This window comes from Chiloscyllium punctatum, chromosome 34 (assembly GCF_047496795.1).
Source record: "Chiloscyllium punctatum isolate Juve2018m chromosome 34, sChiPun1.3, whole genome shotgun sequence".
NCBI classification, from domain to species: domain Eukaryota; kingdom Metazoa; phylum Chordata; class Chondrichthyes; order Orectolobiformes; family Hemiscylliidae; genus Chiloscyllium; species Chiloscyllium punctatum.
Window position 1 is genome coordinate 70,842,674 of NC_092772.1, and position 19,004 is coordinate 70,861,677.

The 19,004-nt window shown below is 44.2% G+C and overlaps 1 long non-coding RNA gene across 2 annotated transcripts in view; it reads left to right on the forward strand.

The window, feature by feature from the left end:
- The window catches only part of LOC140458931 (uncharacterized), a 209,836-nt gene that overhangs the window by 170,109 nt on the left and 20,723 nt on the right, over window positions 1–19,004 (forward strand). For both annotated transcript variants that reach the window (XR_011953784.1, XR_011953783.1), the window contains exon 5: window positions 9,903–10,014. This is a non-coding gene — a long non-coding RNA (uncharacterized lncRNA). The remainder of the gene's footprint in view (window positions 1–9,902; window positions 10,015–19,004) is intronic.

The window sequence follows — 19,004 nt, forward strand, 5'->3', positions numbered from 1 at the left end:
ACCCATTGCAATCCCTTTAAAACTTACTCTAAAACTCTCTCTCACTTCAGGATTTTAAGTACTTTGTGGTGATCTTCTCAGCCTCATAATCTCATATGATCCATTTTGTCCTGAGTGAGGGACCGGTGGGGATTTCTTGCTCAGTTTTTGTCTGTTTCAGTGGAATGTCCTTTTGTTGACTATTTTACACTGCTCCTTCAAATGTTTTCCACTGTTCATTTACAGGCACATATTTCAGTCTGTTTAGCCTGTTTACCTTGTTCAGTTCTTCTCTCCAACTCATGTCATTGGCTATTTTTGTTTCTAGTTGTAGCTTGTCCTTTTTGTGTTCCACTTTAAAACTTTATATTTCTTTAAACTGCACTTTATCACAATTTCCCAGAGGATCTCTCCAGGTGACATTACTCATTCACTATGTTTTATCACACATCAGTCGCTCTGAGACAGTTACGTACCTCGTCAGTTGCGCAATGTGTTATTCTAAGAAACACTGAAAAAAATTCTCTGAACTCCTCTTCCAATATCACTGTTGTCAGTGTGATTGTCCCAGACTTTGCGAATATTGACGTTTCACTAAATGTTCACCATGCCGTTATTAAACATTCCAATGAATTCCTATTTATTGCAGTGATGAGCCATGAAATGCTGTTCGGTGGGTGGTCTAAAACTGTTCTGCTGCTTGTGTCCTTGACAAGTATTAGCCAGAGTTTACATTCAGACTGACTCTACTTCATGATCTGATGCCAAATGCTTTCTCTGCAATGCTTCTCATCCCCATTATTGTTAGCGCCGTCCATTTTGCCTGAATTTGCACAAGGTTGTGAACCATTGAATATTTATGTTCCACCTTTTGTTCGCCCTGTAACCACATTCTCTCTGGTGTCTAAATCCCTTTTATCTCTGTGTCACAAATCCATCTACCTTGTTGCAGAGACTTTGTCCATTAATAAAAAACATAATTTACTCGTTCCCACAATTTCCTGTCACAAATGGATTTGCTGATCTACAGTTTTAGTTAAACTTTGTCCCATCCTGTTCCTTTCTGTTGTCTTCAGTTACATTTCCACGCTGCTCAGATGCTTCACCTTTTCTCTTTGGATTTGGAAAGCTCCTTTCACCTGAAGCCTGTCCCAGCATCCTCTCTGTCAGTTTAAAGCCCTGTCCATAAATCTACCAACGTGATTGGCCAGGACATTGTTCCACTGGAACTGTGCTGGGACCAATCTGAATGGATTTTTTTTTAAATCAGGTATGGGATGTGGGTGTCTCTGGCTGACTATCCTTTATTGCCCATCCCTTGCTGCCCTTGAGCTAAGCAGCTGGCTCGCCCATTTCACAGGGTCATTGAGAGGCAAACACTTTACTGTGGGTATGTTGTGCAGACCACATGAGAGTGAACTGTTGTCTTTCTCTGAAGGTCAAGTGTTTGAATTTTTATCAATACTTATTTATGGATTGTTAATTCCAATTTTTAAAACATATATTCATTTAAAATTCCACATGGTTAGAAGTTAGATAGAAGAAGGGGGTGGTCACTTTGTTGGGACTGTATTGTAGACTGTTGTAGACCCAACAGATATCAGAGGAGCAGATGTGTAGACAGATTGCAGATAACTATAGGAATAATAGAAGAGTGCAGGCTGGAGATTTTAATATTTCCTGTATTGACTGAGTATAAAAAGAACTGGATGGAGGGCAATTTTTCAAATGTGTCCAAGGAAGGTTCCGAAATCAATATGCAGAGGGCCCTACTCTACTCAGGCAGGTGCAACACTGGACCTCCCCTCAGAAAACGAGGTCGGGCAAGTGACTGAAGTGTCATTCAGAGAGCACTTTGGGTCCAGTGCCCACAACTGTCTCCGATTTAACATAGTTATGGAGAAAGATCAGCAGGTCCACAGATTGAAGAGGAAAACTGGAACAGGGCCAGGTTTGGGGCCATTCTGCAGGATCTAGCCAGCGTCAATGCTGTGAATTTAAAATTGCACAATGCCCAGTTATAATCCAACTCGCTTTGGAAGCGCTGGTGATCACTGTAACAGATGAAAGGCTTAAACTAAATTTGTTTGATATTATATTCCATGACACTGCCATCCTGTTGCTATAAATTCTGTACTTTAGGATTGTGCTCCCCAACCATCTGATGAAGAAGCAGTGCTCTGAAAGCTAGTGCTTTCAAATAAACTGGTTGGACTGGAACCGAGTGTTGGGTGATTTTTAACTTTGAACACCCCCAGTCCGACACCGGCACCTCCACAGTATGATTCTAATCGATTGGGTGAGTCTGTTTGAAGGAAAAGGAACAACTGGCAAATGGGAGGCTTTTCAAAGTGTGATTTGAAGAATCCAGGACCAGTAATGCCCCATTGGGGTAAAGGGAAAAGCTGGCAGGGTTAGGGATCCTTGGCTGGTGAGGGATAATAAGGCTCTGGTCTTGAAATGAAGACTGCATGCATTGGGTTTAAGATTTCCGTATCTACATATTCTTAAAGACACGATCAATCTGTGGAGACCCTACAATCCTCTCAGTCCCTGTAACACTCCCAATCTGCAGACGTCATTCCAATGCCTGTGCCTCTTTCAATACAGTTCCTACAAGACCCACTATCGATGTGATATCTTTTCATTGCCAGCACCCACCCTGTCAATGTAAGCTCCTCCAGTGTCTCCATCCATCTACTCATTTCCACAATCTTCTCCAGCTCTTCCATGTGTAAACATCACCCTCCCCTACAACCCTTCCCACTCTGACCAAACTGGAGGAGGTTACTAATGCTCCCTAATCTGTGAAACTGTCTCCAACCAAAATTGCTGTCTTTATCACTTGGAGAATCTGTCTGATTCCACACCCTCTTTATCTAAATAACCTGCAGAACCTAAGCCTTCCTGTGTCTATAAACATCTTCAGTCACGACTACCCTCCATACGTCTATTTGTTTTTCCAATCTGTACAACCCACTTTATATCTGTACTCAGCTCCATTCACCTGAAACATTCCTGTCTGTGTAAAACACCCCATCCTACCAACATCCTTATCCCTGTAAACTGTTCCATTCCTCCCAACCTCCCCATCTCCATGTCCTCCTGTCGGCCCGACAGCTCTCCACATTTCTGTAACCTCCTGTGGCTCTATGCTCCTCCCTCCCTGTGAAAGCACCTCCAGTCCCCACAATTCTCCCAGTCTGGTCATCTGCTCCAGATCAGACCATTGCTGTCTCTGTTACCTCATACAACTTTAGCAACGCCTCCTATTTGTGTCACTTCATTCAGATCGCATCCTCTCCCACTTCCCAAGACCTCTTGCTGCCATCATAACCCTTGCTATTGAGAACATGGAATAGCCCATTCCAGTACAAGCCCTTCCACCCTCAATATTGTGCTGGCCTTTTATCCTACTCTGAAGATGAAACGAACCTACATACCTTACATTTTACTATCATTGATGTGCCTATCCAAGAGTTGCTTAGATGTCTGGAATGTGTCTGAATCTATTACCATGGCTGGCAGTCCATTCCACGCACCCACCACACTCTGTGTAAATAACGTCCCAGTCCCTTCCATGCCGACAGGATATCCCAACCCAATCTAGTCCTACCTGCCAGCACCTGGCCCATATCCCTCTGATATCTAAACTAAACCTTCTGCCAATTACCTTAAACTTATGTCCCCTTGTGATAGCCATTTTGCCATGGGAAGTAGTCTCTGGTTATCCACTCTATCTATGTCTCTCATTCCCTTGTACACCTCTATCATGTCACCATTCTTCCTCCTTTGCTGTGATGAGAAAAGCCCTAGCTTCCACAACCTACCTTCTATGGGCATGCCCTCCAGTCCAGGCAGCATCCTGCTCAATCTCCTCTGCACTGTCTTTAAAGCTTCCACATCCTCCATATAATGAAGCGAACAGAACTGTTCACAATATTCGAAGTGTGGTCTAACTGGGGTTCTGTAGAGCTGCAGCAAAATCTCACATCTCCTAAATTCAATCCCCCTGCTAATGAAAGCCAACACACCATCCGCCTTCTTAACAGCCTGTCAACTTGGGTGGGAACCTGAGGGACACAGGATCCCTTTGTTCCTGCACGCTGCTAAGAATCCTGCCTTTAACCACGTAAAGGTTTTCTGCAGAATCCTCCAATCTAAAACTATCCCTATCTTTGTAAGTTCCTCCAGTCCCTACAACACTCATAAACTGTGAAACCTCCTCAAGTCCATATATTCCTAATGTCTGCAATATCTTCCCATCTTGATGTCCCTCCATATCTCTGTAACCCCCACCATCCTCCAGTGCCCTTCTGGGGAACATTGCAGAGGAAGGAGGAGTTGGAGAGTCTGGGCCATGTTACAAGGTATGGAGGGCTGCAGAACCTGGAGGATGGTACAAATATCTGAAGGAACGTGGGACTTGCAGAAGGTTAGAGGTTCCAGGATTCGTTGAACCTGCAGGATGGGACAAGGGATGGCTTGTGAAACATGGAGGATATTATGATTTGAACCAAAGGTAATTTTTGATTGGACCATTCAGCCGATCTTACAGTCATAAAGATGTACAGCATGGAAACAGACCCTTCATTCCAACCCAGCCATGCCGACAGGATATTCCAACCCAATCTAGTCCCACCTGCCAGTACCTGGCCTATCTCCCTCCAAACCCTTTCTATTCATATATCCTTCCAAATGCTTCTTAAATGTTGCAATTGTACCATCTGTAAGATTGGCTGAAAGATCCAATCAAACATTACCTGTGGTTCAAATCAGAACATCCTCCAGGTTCCACAACTCATTCATGGTCCCATCCTGCAGATCAGATATCCCAACCCAATGTAGTCCCACCTGCTAGCATCTGGCCCATCTCCCTCTAAACCCTTCCTATTCAGATACCCATCCAGATGCCTTTTAACTGTTGCAATTGTACTAGCTTCCACAATTTCCTCTGGCAGCTCATTCCATATAGGTACTATCCTCTGCGTGAAAAAGTTGCCCCTTAGTTCTCTGATATATCTTTCTATTCTTACCCTAAACCTCACCCTATAATTCTGAACTCGCACACCCCAGGAGAAAGGCTTTGTCTATTTACCCTATCCATGCCCCTCTTGATTTTATAAGCCTCTATGAGGACACCCTCAGCCTCTGACTGTCAGAGGAAAAACAACCATCACCTGCTCAAACTCTCCCTGTAGCTCAGCCCTGGCAACGTTATTGTAAATCTTTCAAGTTTCACAAAATCCTTCCAATATGAAGTAGAACAGAGTTGCATGCAGCATTCCAAAAGTAGCCTAACCACTGTCCTGTACAGCCACAACATGACCTCCCAACTCCTGTACTCAATACTCTGACCAATAAAGGAATGTATACCAAGCGCCTTCTTCGCTATCCTAACTACCTGTGACTCTACTGTCAAGGAACTCTGTGTTTCATTTGAAAAATTGCACAGACAGGTAGAGTGGCGCGAGGTCTTCTGGGTAATGCTAGTTCAGTCTAAGCTGGTAGGCAGAGCCAGTGAAATATTTGCAGCGCTGTCTGATGAATGGTCAAGCTCCAGTCCATACCACCCACTCTTTCCCTGTAATATTTGCCAATCCATACCATCCTCCCTATCGCTGTGATATTCTCCAGATCCCACAACTGTTGTTAAATGTACGACATCCTGGAATCATGTGAATGTTTCTGCACCCTGATCAACATAGACCATGTAACGATCCACAACCCTACACACATCCTACACACATTGGTGGGCGGCATGGTGGCACAGTGGTTAGCACTGCTGCCTCACAGCGCCAGAGACCCGGGTTCCATTTCCGCCTCAGGCGACTGACTGTGTGGAATTTGCGCATTCTCCCCGTGTCTGCGTGGGTTTCCTCCAGGTGCTCCGGTTTCCTCCCACAGTCCAAACATGTGCAGGTCAGGTGAATTGGCCATGCTAAATTGCCCGTAGTGTTAGGTAAGGGGTAAATGTAGGAGTATGGGTGGGTTACGCTTTGGCGGGGCGGTGTGGACTTGTTGGGCCGAAGGGCCTGTTTCCACACTGTAAGTAATCTAATCTAATCAATTACATCCCTATCTCTAAAGTCTAATCAAAGACACTTTATCTCTCTAACTTTCTCCAAACAATAAAAACTTTTCTCCTGCAGACATTCTGTAGCAACTGTAACTATGTTTAACCCTGCAACATTGTCGCGCCCCCAAACGTCACTCCCACTCGTGACCTCCATCCATCCCTCAAAGGCCCTCTCTCGGTGACACGCACCATGCATTTGCAACAAGGCAGATGGAATGACAGCATTAACTGCAGAGAACAGATATGATCGAACTGTTCTTGAGGAGGTGTGGCTGCAGAATGACCATGACAGCAATGTGATTCTTGAGGGATTGTAGGGATTTAGGCAGGATCAGCAGAAAACCAAACAGGGTCCTGTTTTGTTGTGAAGAAAGGATGCAGTCCGCGCATTAGTGAGACACCCAATTTAATCTGTATTTAATCAAAATATAGAGTCATTTTGAATGGACAGCTTACAAATAGCAAGGGGGATCTGGATGATCAAATCAAAATCCATGCTCGTTGTTAAGTTGGATGCAGTATTTTCTTGGTGATAGTACACAGAGGCATGTGGAGTGGTGAATTTCTGATTGGACGTCTGTGGCCAATGCTGTTTCATAAGGATCAGTGCTGCGATGTCTGTGTGTTATTTATATCTGATTCAGATGAAAAGGTCAGCAGTTTGAGTGGTAATTTTGCAGACGACATTTGGAAAGGCATGTAATGATTCGGGATAGTTTGGGGAATTGTGGATAGTGAGGAAGAGTGTTCAAGGTTGCAGCAATATGTAGATCAGCTGGAACGTTGGGCAGAGATGTGGCAAATTGAATTTCATCGGGACAGGTGTGAAGTGATGCATTTATGAAGTCAAATGGAAGAGAGAAGTACAGCAATTGACTAGTTGGAAACATTGATAAACAGATGACCTTGGATGCAAATCCATAGGTCCCTCAAAATAACAACACAGTAGGATGTGCTGTTAACGGAGGAGTATGGTAGGTTTCCCTTCATTGGTCACAGTATTGAGTACAGACGTTTGCATGTCATGTTGTGACTGAATGAAACTTCATTCGGCCATGTTTGGAAGGTTCCGTGTCGTTCTCATCGACACACTACAGGAAGGATGTGGAGGCTTTGGGGAGCGTGCAACAGAGGGTTGGCAGAATATTGCCTGGATGAGAATGTGTTTACTGTAAGGAGGTTGGACGCAGTTGAATTGTTTTGCGAGAGTATCGGAAACTGAGGGGTGACCTGGTACATATAGCATTAGGAGAGGCTTGAATAGTGTGGACAGTGGGAATCCTCCTTCCAATGTAGAAATATTAAATACTCGGGCGCATCGGTTTAAGGTGAGAGTGAGAAGTTTTAAGTGAGATGAATGAGACCAGTTGTCTTTACCGAGATGGTAGAAGCTGCTCAGGAGGTGGGAGAGGTGGAAATAAGAGCAAGGTTTTGAAGGGCATGTAGACAGAAACATGAACAGGCCGAGAATAGAGGGATATCACCCATGTGCAGGCAGATGGGATTAGTGTAGAATAGCACAATGGTCAGCACAGCCATGGTGGGCCGAAGGGCCTATTACTCTGCTGTACTGTTCGAGTTTCTAACTTCACGGCATCCACCCTGTCAAAGCCCCTCCGAATCCTGGATGTTTCATTCAATTTCTCTCCCATTCTTCAAAATCCCAATAGGTTCAAGGTCAATCTACTCCACCTCTTCTCATTGGAAAATCCTGCCATCTCCAGGATCAGCCGAGTGAACCTTCCCTGGCCTGCCTCCAACACAAGAATGTCTTTCCTTAGGGCACGCGTACTGTTCATTATAATCTAGGTGTGGTCTGACTTGTACCTTGCATCGTTTTTGCAACCCTTCCCTATATTTCGACTCCATTCCCTTTGCCTTCTCGATTACCTGCTGATCCTGTAAGCTACCTTTTTCGGATTGATTCACAAGGATTCCCAAAACCCTTTGTGCAGTCAGTCTGAAACCAAACAGTGTTAGCCTGACAGTAAGTCGGGAACGTGCTGGAATGTGTTTTAATGGATATGACAATAAATGCTAACTGGATGTTTAGAAACAATGGGAGATGTATGATTTTATAAAAGGGGAATATTTTTAAATCTGTTGGATTCTATATATTGGTGTGACCATAAATGCAGAATAGATAAGGTGGGGGAGGCTAGTTGCGGTGGAGGGATATTTGAAATTTCAGAAGCATTTTGACAAGTTTCAACAAGGGCTAAAACTTAGCTCGTGAGAGAATAGGGCCCCTGAAAGATCAATGAAGCTGTCTGTGTGGGATCACTGCTGATGGGGGAGATACTGAACAAATATTTTGCATTCGGATTTACTGTGGAGAAAGAGATGGAAGCCCGGGAAATACATAGGGATGTCTTGAAAAGAGTGCACATTGGAGAACAGGAGGTGCTGGATGTCTTAAAATGCAAAAGGTTAGATAAAACCTTGGGACATGGTCAGATGTATCCCAGCGCCTTGTGAGAAGCGAGGGAGGAAATTACAGGACCCCTTCCAGAGATATTTGCATCATCAACAGCCACTAGAGACCAGTGAGACTGATGGCAGGGTGGTAAGTTGTTGGAGGAGATTCTGAGAGAAACGATCATCGTGCATTTGGAAAGGTAAGGACAGATTAACGATCATCAGCATGGCTTTGTGCATGGGGAATCATGTCTCAAACCTGAGTGTGGAGGTAGACAAGTGAGAGGTCAAAGCAGAGCAGTTCATGATGTCCACATGAACTTTAGCAAGGCCTTTGACAAGGTTCTGCATGGCAGACTGGTTAGTAAGTTTAGATCAGACATAACCAGGGAGTGCTCACCAACTGGATACAAAACAGGATTGACGGTAGGAGACAGAATATGCTCATGGAGGGTTTCTGCTCAAACTGCAGGCCTTTGACCAACAGTGTGCTCATGGGTTCGGTGCTGGGTCACTGTTGTGCATCATTTATATAAATAATTTGGATGATAATATAGGAGTCATGGTTAGCAAGTTTGTGAGTGAGACTGAATTTGGTGATAATGTGGACAGTGAAGAGAGTTATCGAAGCGTACAATGGGATCAACAGTACTGCTGGACCAGTGAGGTTAGGAATAACAGGTGGAGAAATGCAAGATGTTGTATTGTGGTAAAGCAGACCAGGCTGGACTTGTACAATTAATGTTCGGGCCCAGGGTACTGTTGTCAATCAGTGACCCAGTGATGCAGGTACACAGTTTTTTGAAAGTAGCGTCACGGGTAGACAGGCTGGTGAAGCAGGTGTTTGGGAGGGTTACCCTTCATTGGGCAGAGCATTGAGAGAGGGAGTTGGGATGTCATGGTGTATCTGTACAGGATATTAGTGAGGCCTCTTGTATAAGCATTGTTGATTATCTGGAAAAAATCAACTTGTTCACGTATGTCCTTCAGGGAGGGACATCTGACATTCTTACCTGGTGTGGCTCACATGTGACTCCAGTCCCACAGCAATATGGCTGACTCTGAGCTGCCTCTGGGCAATTAGCAGTGGTTGAATCCCCTCACAATTATCCCAGTGTCTTTGTTACAAATTCAAACAATTCCCTGTTAATACAGTATCTAATAATGTGATATCACTCAGTCTCTCTCCATGTGGTATCCCTCCCTGTGTCAGTCTATTTGCTGCCTCTGTCAGCATTTCTCCCTCTTAAAGATGGTCTGAGATCCTGAGTCAACAGAATTGTCCATTCCAGAGAGATGCAGCAGCACAGGCAAGGGATGGAGAATGGGATTACCGAGATCTCTGCTGTACTTGGTGCCACTCTGCATGTGTTATCCTCATTGCATCAGTCTCCCTTCCCATTCTGTCTATTTCTGTCTCATGCAGGTCATCAGGATGTTCCGAACTCCTGTCTCATCCATCACCTCATTGAAACTGGTTGATCAGCCAGAGAGAGATGGAGAGGGAGATCTGGAGCCTTCAGTAAATCCTGCAGCCGGTAAGATCACTCACAGTAAACAGCACAGGGTGGAGGTAGTAGACTTCTATATTCAGACCTGGAAGACCGGACATAGATACAGAGCTGGTCAAGGAACAGCAACATTCTAGGCTTCATTCCCACCATCTTGTGAGGGTCCTGCTTTCACCTCTGCTGTACTGGTCCTCAATGCGACAGCACAGGAGATCACAGGCATCAATCCTGGCCCATGCTGTGTTAGTCATCTCTGTAATATTCTCCAGTCCCGATAATCCTTCCTCTGTTTGGAATCTCCTCTAGTCCACACCATTCTCTGTGTCTCTGTCTCTGTCTCTGTCAGGTTCTCCAATCTCTAACACCCTAATCCCTAACCTTCTCCAGTAGATACTAAATTCCTTCATCCCTGTAAACCCTGACAGCCCTGTCTATCCCTGTAAGCTCCTCCCACCAATACCACCCTCCATCTCAATGTATTTGTCTTTAACCTCTCCATCCGTCCCTACCTATGTAATCTTCTCCAGCTCCTACAACCCTTCCTTAGCTGTGAAAAATGTGTAATCTCCTTATCCTTCTCCAATTCTTTGATCTTTATCTTGTTAAATTTCATCCTCATTCCCGACACCATACCCCTCCCGACCACAGGAACCTCTTTCAGTTTGTGCAGCCCTCCCCATCTGTGTAAGTGTCTCCAACCCAGTAACCTGGCATTCTCCATTGCCTTCTGATCTCTGTAACCTTCAGAACCGAGAAGCCTTCTTATAACTGTAAACGTCTTCAGTCACTACAATCTTCCATATCTCTGTTAGTATTCACAATACACTTCTCCCGGAAACACTCCCCGTCTGTGCCTCTCAGTCTGCCTGCCTCTCCCTCCATCCATCCTTATCTCTATCTCCAGAATCTAATCCAGCTACATTATCTCTGTAAATTTCTCCAATCCCTAAACCCCTTTGTCCCTCTGACATTCTTGACCAGATGTAACTCTGTTTAACTCTAACATCCTCGAGTCCCTGTAAGCCTCCCTATCTCTGTTATCTCTACACATCTGTTCAACCCCCTCCCACTACTGAGGAATGACTCCCTGTATTCGCCATAAGGGAGAAGGAATGACAGTGATCAGATATGATGGAACCGTCATTCCGGAGATTTAGCTGCAGAATCACCATCACTGGGAGGTGAATACTGAAGGGTTGTTTGGGACAGAGTTATAGAGTCAGAGAAATGTGCAGCATGGAAACCGACCCTTCGGTCCAACCCATCCATGCTGATCAGATATCCCAACCCAATCTAGTCCCAATAGGCAGACTAGCCAAAAAGCCAACAACGTGTGAAGGAAGAATGAGTTTAATACATTAATGGGACAGTCATGTGGATCTGAATATCAAAAGTGGAGCTGAGAATAAGCAAACAGCAGCAACCGTTAGCAGGAATTCTTTTGTAAGCACCAGACAGTGATGGGAATGTCAATATGGTTTCAGTCAGGACACTGAATGTACTTATGGCAATGGCAGTACAGTAACTGTGTGTGACAGTGGTCTCCACGTCGACTGATACAGCACTGACTATCAATGCTGTGATGGATAGAATCCTGGATTGTATGTAAGATGGTTTTCTATAACATCATATCATATTTGTAGATCAAATGCTGTGTACTAATAAATATCCAATAATCCCATTATAAAGGAGTTTTTTGAGCTGAGACCCATAATATTATGCAGGATATATTGAGTTTGTGCTCAGACCATGAGATGTAGGAGGGGAATGAGGCCATTTGGCCCATTGAGTATGCTCTGTCCTTCAATCAGATCATGGCTGATCTGATACTGTTCAACTCTACTTTCCTGCCTTTTCCACAAAACCCTTGTTTCCCTGATTCATTAACATCTGCAGGAGGTTACAGAACAGTTGGAGAGATAGACAGAAATGGCAAATTGAGTTAATCTGGACAAGTGTGAGATGATGTCAAATTCAATAAGATCATTAGCATACTGAGGGATATTGATATCCAGAAGAATCTTGGTGCAAGTCAGTAACTCCCAGAAAATGGCAACAGAAGTGTTTCGGATGGGAAAGAAAGCAAATGGAGTACTAGCCTTCATCAGTCACAATGTTGGGGATAGTGGTTTGCATCTGATGCTGTGATTCTATAAAACGTTTGTTTAGCCACATTTGGAGTACTGTGTGCAGGTCTCATCTCCACACAATAGGGAGGATGGGGAGGCTTTGGAGGGGGTTTATCAGCACGTTGCCTGTATTAGGGTTTTTAAGGGTGTGTTAGGTGTAAGAGGAAATTAAACAAAGTTGAGTTGTTTTGTCAGAGTATCAGAGGCTGACAGGTGACCAGGGACAGGGATATAACATTTGGAACAGCGATAGATAATGTACATAGTCAGAATCTCTTTTCCAATGTGTAAGTTTCAAATACTGGAGCGCATAGGTTTAAGGTGAGAAAGAGGAAGTTTAAATGAGATGTCTGAGACAAGTTTTTTTCACGTAGAGTGGATGTTACCGAGGGAGGTCGTAGAAGCAGAAATGTGAGTAAAGGTTTGAAGTGGGATTTAGACAGAAACATGAACGGGCAGAGAATAAAGGGATCTAGACCCATGTGCAAGCAGATGGTATGAGTTAGAATAGTACATTGGACAGCATAGTCGTGGTGGGCCGAAGGGCCTGTTGCTGTGCTCTATTGTTCTATTTACTAACTTCCCAGCATCTGCCCGATCAGACTCCCTCAGCATCTTGGATGTTTCATTCCATTTCTCTCTCATTATCTAAACTTCAATGGGTTCAACCTCAACCTACTCCACCTCTTCTCATTAGAAAATCCCTGTATTCCCAGGATCAGCCGAGTGAACCTTCTCTGACCTGCCTCCAATGCAACAATATCTTTCCTTCGGGCACTCATACTGTTCATAATATTCGAGGTGTGGTCTGACTTGTACCTTGCATAGTTTTAGCTAGACCTGCCTATTTTTAGCCTCCATTCCCTCTGTAATAAATGTCAGCATTTGATTTGCCTTCTCTATTACCGGCTGACCCTGTGAGCTACCTTTTTCAGATTGATAAACAAGAACTCCCTCAACCCTTCCGGCTGTCGGTCTGAAACCAAATAGTATTAGCCTAACAATAAGTCGGGAGCAAACTGAAATTGTTTGAAAGGATATGTCAACATACAATAACTGGTCACTTAGAAAGCCAATTGATTAAAAGAGAATTTGTTTTTGAGCCTGTTGAATTTAATTTGGGGGTGTGAATATAAGTGGCAGAATTGTAAGGGTGGAGGAGGGGTGTCATGGTATAGGGGATATGGTGTATTTCAATTCTCAGAAGCCTTTATGCAAGTTTCAATAAGGGCTAAAGAGTAACTTGGTAGAGAATAGGGCCCCTTAAAGATCAATAAGGTCGCCTATGTGTGGAACCAGAGGAGAAGGGTGAGGTATTAGGCAAAACAGTCTTTGTCAGTATTTACTGTGGAGAAAGACATGGAAGCTCAGGAACTTGGGGAAATAAATAGTGATGTCTTGGAAAGAATCCTCACCAGAGAAGAGAAAGTGCTGGAATCTTAAAACAAATAAAGGAAGATCAATCCTCAGCAGCTCATTAGGTCGATCCTAGAATATTGTGGGAATGTGGGGAAGAGATTGCAGTGTCTCTAACAGAGATATTCATATTATCAACAGACACAGTGCGGTGCCGGAAGACTGGAGGGCGGTGAATGCTGTTCCATCACTTAAGGGCTGCAGGAAAAAGCCAGGAAATTACAGTCCAGTGAGCCCAGTGATGGGGAAGTTGTTGGAGGAGATTCTGAGAGAAAGGAGCTCCTTACATTTACAAAGGCAAGGGCTGATTTGAGATGGTCAGCAGGGCTTTGTGACTGGAAAATTACGTTTCACAAACCGGATTGACTCTTCGAGGAGGTGGCCAAAGATAGGTGAAGGCAGAGCAGTCAACGTTGTCCACATGGACTTTAGCATCTAGTCAAGAGGAAGGAGGAAGTTTACTTAAGGTCGTGGAAGCAAGGATCAGACAGGGCTCCAGAGAGTTACATTGGGTGGCACGGTGTCTCAGTGGTTAGCACTGCGACCTCATAGCACCACGGACTCCATTTCGATTACAGCCTCAGGCGACTGTCTGTGGGGAGTTTACACATTCTTCCCGTGTCTGCATGGTTTTTCCTCCAGGTGCTCTGGTTTCCCCCAACAGCCCAAAGATATGCAGATTATGTGACTCAGCCATACTAAATTACCCATAGTGTTCAGGGATGTGCAGGTGTGGCGCAGTAGTTAGGGCAAATGGAGATTAATAGGGTGGGGGAATGGGGCTGGGTTGGATACTGTCTGGAAGGTTGGTATGGAGGTGTTGGGCCAAATGGCCCGTTTCCACACAGTAGGGATTCTCTGAAGGTACCAGGAAGGAACCGAGAGATGGACTTAGGGCAACTAGAAGGGGACGTGAAAAAGCATTGTTGGGAAGGATTAAGGAAAACCGTGAGGCATTCTCCACTTATGGGAGGAACAAGAGCATGACCAGAGTGAGGATAGGGCCGGTCAGGGATAGTGGAAGGAACATGTGCCTGGAGTCACAGGAGGTAGGGGAGGTCCTTAATGAATACTATGCCTCAGTATTCACTGCTGAGAGGGACCTTGTCATTTGTTAGGACAGTGTGAAACAGGCTGATGTCCGTGAACAGGTGGATGTTTCGGAGGATGTGCTGAGAATTTTGTAAAACATAAGTCACTGAGCCAGACTGGATGTGTCTAAAGTTACTATCTGAAGCGAGGGAATGGATTGCTGCGCACCTGGGTGATGACCTTTGCACCCTCAGTGTCCACTGGAGTCGGACCAGATGATTGGAGGCAGGAAAATATTATTCCCTTGTTCAGGAAAGGGAATAGGGATAATCCTGGGAATTGCACACGTGAAAGTCTTATGTCTATGGTGTGCAGATTATTGGAGAAGACTCTGAGAGACAGGAAACCATAGATTGATCAGAGATAGTCAGCATGGTTTTGTAAGGGGCAGGTCATGCCTGACAATTCTTAATCAATCTTTTGAGAATGTGACGAAACACCTTTATGGCTCATTCAGAAAGTATGGAGGCACGGGATACAGGGAAACCTGTCTGTCTGGATACAGGATTACTGGCCCACAGAAGACAGAGGGCGATGATAGATGGACAGCATTCATCTTGGAGCTCAGTGACCAGTGGTGTTCTGCAGGGAGTGGTTACAGGACCTCTGCTCTTTGTGATTTTATGAATAAGTTGGATGTGTGAGTGGAAGAGTTGGTTAGTAAGTTAGTAACTCCACCAATGACACAAAGGTTGGTGGAGTGTTTGATAGTGTGGAGGGCTGTTGTCGGTTGCAACGGGCCATTGACAAGACGCTGAGAAGTAGCAGATGGAGTTCAATCTGGAAAATTGTGAAGTCATTCATTTTAGAAGATTGACTTTGAATGCAGAATTCCTGGTTAATGGTAGGATCCTTGGCAGTGCGGAGGAACAGATCCATAGATCCCTCAAAGATGCCACCCAAGCTGATCGGCTTGTTAAGAAGGAATATATTGTGTGGGATTTCATTAGTTTGGGGATTGAGTTTTAAAGCCGTGAGGTTATGTTGCAGCTCTATAGAGCCCTGCTTCGACCCCAGTTGGAATATTGTGTTCAGTTCTGGTCCCTTCATTACAGGAAGGATGTGGAAGTTTTAGAGAGGGTGAAGAGGAGATTTACCAGGATGCTGTCTGTACTGGAGAGCATGTCTTATGAAGAAAGTTTGAGGGAGCTAAGGCTTTTCTCATTGGAGTGAAGAAGGATGAGGGGTGACATGGCAGAGGTGAACAAGGTGATGAGAGTCATAGATGGTGATTAGAGAGAGATTTTTTTTACCCTGACATAAGTAGCTATTACAAGGGGTTATAATTTTCTGGCGATTAGCAGATGCTTAAGGGGAGATCTCAGAGGTAGGTTTGTTACATATAGAGTGGTGTATGTGGAGTGCACTGCCAGCAGTGGCAGTAAAATTAGATGCATTAGGGACATTTAATATACTTCTGGATAGGCACATGGGTGATATAAAATGAAGGGAATGGAAGTTAGAGTCATAGAGATGTACAGCATGGAAACAGACACTTTAGTCTAACCCGTCCATGCCGACCAGACATCCCAACCCAATCTAGTCCCACCTGCCAGCACCTGGTCCATATCCCTCCAAACCCTTCATATTCATATACCCATCCAAATGCCTCTTAAATGTTGCAATTGTACCAGCCTCCATTTCTTCTTCTGGCAGCTCATTCCATACACATACCACCCTCTCTGTGAAAAAGTTGCCCCTTACGTCTCTTTTATATCTTTCCCCTCTTATCCTAAACCTATGGACTTCCCAACCCCAGGGAAAATACTTTATCTATTTACCCTATCCATGCCCTTCATAATTTTGTAAACCTCTATAAGGTCACCCCTCAGCCTCCAACACTCCAATGAAAAAAGCCCCAGCCAGTTCAGCCTCTTCCTGTAGCTCAAATCCTCCAACCCTGGCAACATAATTATAAATCTTTTCTGAACGCTTTCAAGTTTCCCAACATCTCTCCAATAGTAAGGAGACCAGAATTGCACGCAATATTCCAACAGTGGCCTAACTAATGTGCTGTGCAGTCGCAACATGACCTCCCAACTCCTGTACTCAATACTCTGACCCATAAAGGAAAGCATACCAAACGCCTTCTTCACTATCCTATCTACCTGCGACTCCACTTTCAAGGAGCCATGAACCTGAACCTCAAGATTTCTTGGTTCAGCAACACTCCCTCAAACCTTACCATGAAGTGTGTAAGCCCTGCTAAGATTTGCTTTCCCAAAATGCAGCACCTCGCATTTATCTGAACTCAAATCTGTCTGCCACTTTTTTTTGATCTTGCAGTCGGATAAAAGATTGGCATATCATCATGGCCGAAGGGTCTTGTTCTATACTGTTCTGTGTTCGAAGTGTCATATGGTAAACTGGGTAATAAGGTCAGATCAGTGTGAAAGGATATGGCATTCAGGAGGAGCTAGTCAACTGGACAGAAAATTGGGCTTGATGGGAGGAGACAGAGGGTGATGGGAGACATGTTGTTTTTCTGACTAGAGGCATGTGACCAGCGGTGGAGTGGGTCCACTGTTGTTTGTCATTTGGATAAATGGTTTGGATGGGAATATTGGTAAGTAAATTAAATAAGTTTTTTGGGTGACACTGAAATTGGTGGTAAACTGGACAGTGTTGAAGGTTATCTGTGATACAACAGGATGGATAGTACTGCTGGGATAGCGGGCTGAAGTATAGCAGATAGAGTTTAATTAGATAAATGTGAATTGTGTCATTTTGGTGAAACACACCTGGGTGTTACTTGTACAGTTAATGTTCGAGCCCTGGGTCATGTTGTCAATCAGTGACCCAGGTACACAGTTCTTTAAAAGTGGTGTCACAGATAGACAGGCTGGTGAAGAAGGTGTTTGGGGTGGTTTCCTTCACTGGGCAGAGCATTAAGTGTTGGAGTTGGGACGCCATGTTGTATCTGTACAAGACATTGGTCAGGTCACCATAAAAGCATTGTTGATCAGTGGGAAGAACTCATCTGGTTCGCTGACCTCCTTTTGTGTAGAATATCTGACATTCTAACTTGGTCTGGCTAACATGTGACTCCAGACCCACTACAACATGGCTGACTCTGAGCTGTCCTCTGTGTAATTAGCAGTGACACCCACATCCCATAAATGAATAAATAAAAATACAAATGTCCCTCCCTATCTCTGCAAACACCTCCAGCTGCAGCAATCCGTACTGGCTTTGTAACACTGTTCAGGCCCTGACCACTCTCTGTAACACTCTCACCACCTCCAGCACCTTTACCTCTCCCTGTTCCTATTGTGACATTAAACCCTGACAATGATTCCTCTTCCCACTGCCCAACTCCTGCCAGCAGACCCTTTGCAATCCCTTTAACACTTACTCCTAGAACATTCTGTCACTTCAGGATTTTAAGTACTTTTTGGTGATCTTCTCAGCCTCATTATCTAATATGGTCTATTTTGTCCTGGGTGAGGGGCCGGTAGGAATTTCTTGCTGAGATTTTGTCTGTTTCAATGGAATGTTCTTTTGTTGAGTGATTTACACTTCCTTCAAACTGTTCATTTACAGGCACATATTTCGGTCTGTTTCGCCTCTTTGCCATGGTCAGTTCTCCTCTCAAACACATGTAATTGGCTGTTTTTGTTTCTAGTTGTAGCTTATCCTTTCTGTGGTTCACTTTAAAACTTTATATTTCTTTAAACTGCACTTTATCACAATTTCTCTGAGGATCTCTCCAGGTGACAGTACTCATTCACTAAGTTTCATCACACAATGGTCGCTCTGAGATAGTTATGTCCCTAGCCAGTTGCACAATGTTTTATTAAAAAAAACACCGAAAAAAAGTTTTTCTGAACTCCTCTTCCAATATCACTGTTGTCAGTGTGACTGTCCAAGATTATGTGAATATTGAAGTTTCCCAAAATTATCACAATGTGTTTGTTAAGAAATTCCAATGAGTTCCTGTTTAATGCAATGATGAGCAATGGAATGTAGTTTGGTGGCTTAAAACTGTTCTGCTGCTTGTGTCCTTTGCAAGTCGTTGCCAGAATTTAAATTCAGACTGAATCTACTTCATGATCTGAGGTCAAATGATTTCTCTGTAATGCCTTTGAAATCCATTACTGATAGCGTTGCCCATTTTGCCTGAGTTTGCACAAGGTAGTGAACCATTGAATGTTTATGCCCACGTTTTGTTCGCCCTGTACGCATGTCTCTCTGGTGTCTAAATCTCTTTTATCTCTGTGTCACAAATCAATCTACCTTGTTGAAGAGACATTATCCATTCCAAAAAAACATAATTTACTCTTTCCCACAATTTCCTGTCACAGACCTATTCCCTGATGTAGTTAAACTCTGTCCCCTCCTGTTCCTTTCTGCTTGCCTTCAGTCACATTCCCAGCTGCT